Source organism: Octopus bimaculoides, chromosome 2, assembly GCF_001194135.2.
Source record: "Octopus bimaculoides isolate UCB-OBI-ISO-001 chromosome 2, ASM119413v2, whole genome shotgun sequence".
Classification (NCBI taxonomy): Eukaryota; Metazoa; Mollusca; class Cephalopoda; order Octopoda; family Octopodidae; genus Octopus; species Octopus bimaculoides.
This window is the reverse complement of record NC_068982.1, coordinates 157893220-157894323: the sequence shown is the minus strand read 5'-3', so window position 1 is coordinate 157894323 and position 1104 is coordinate 157893220. Positions and strand designations below refer to the sequence as shown.

Below are 1104 nucleotides of genomic sequence, written 5' to 3'. Positions count from 1 at the left end.
TTATTATTATTATTATTATTATTATTATTATTATTATTATTATTATTATTATTATTCAGTAGTTTTATTTTTATAGCGTGCTTTCACTTCACTACCGAGCGCAGTTCTGTGTGCCTTGGGTATGTGCTGTGGTTTGCTGTGATGCTCTTATGAAAGTATTTCGCGTAGGATGTGTGCAGTGCCCAGTAGTGCAATTTTCTGTATGTTATATATATTTGTAAGTCCTGGTGTTTTTGTTATGTATTTGTCTGAATATATTTTTTATTATACCTAAGGCATTATTATTATACATAAACGCACAACAGATTAGACTGTTGGAAAAGAAAAAAAAATTCCTAACATCGGGTGACAATAAGTAACCCTAGATGTCAAGAACCCTCCTAAGTATCCTGTCTCTAATAACACTGTTTTCTGGAGCTGTACTAAATTGGTTTTATGCCTATCCATCTGTTTGTGCTAAACTTGGTTTTATGCCATTTTTTATGGGGCTTTTCCATGAGCAGGCCTTGAATGTGTCCTCCCTACTGACGATTACACGTTGTTGATTTCTTTTTCTATTTCTTTTTAATTTTGCTACTCTTGTCTACGCACAAAACCCTCACAACTACTCACACACATACACACACACACATACATTCTTTGTTTTATCCTGTGCTGTCCATAATGTTTTTCTGAATGTAAACCCTTGTGGTTAATAAAAAAAAATCATCATCATCATCATCATCATCATCATCATTATTATTATTATTATTATTATTATTATTATTATTATTATTATTATTATTGTTATTATTCGACCTCGGTGGAATTTGATCTCAGAACGTAGCGACAGGCGAAATACCGCTAAGCATTTCGTTAGCACGCTAGACGAAGTGCTTAGCGGTATTTCGCCCGTCACTACGTTCTGAGTTCAAATTCCGCCGAGGTCGACATTACCTTTCATCTTTTCGCGGTCTATAAATTAAGTATCAGTGAAACGCTGGGGTCGATGTAATCGACAAGTACCCTCCTCTAAAATTTGAGGCCTTGTGCCTCCAGTAGAAAGAATTATTATTATTATTATTATTATTTTATGTTTGACTTTTGTTTTGCATTTGTACAAGT

At 33.8% G+C, this 1104-nt stretch overlaps 1 protein-coding gene across 1 annotated transcript in view; it reads left to right on the top strand.

Moving 5' to 3' along the window:
• The window catches only part of LOC106869371 (ADAMTS-like protein 2), a 147675-nt gene that overhangs the window by 144366 nt on the left and 2205 nt on the right, over window positions 1-1104 (top strand). The window lies entirely within an intron of this gene.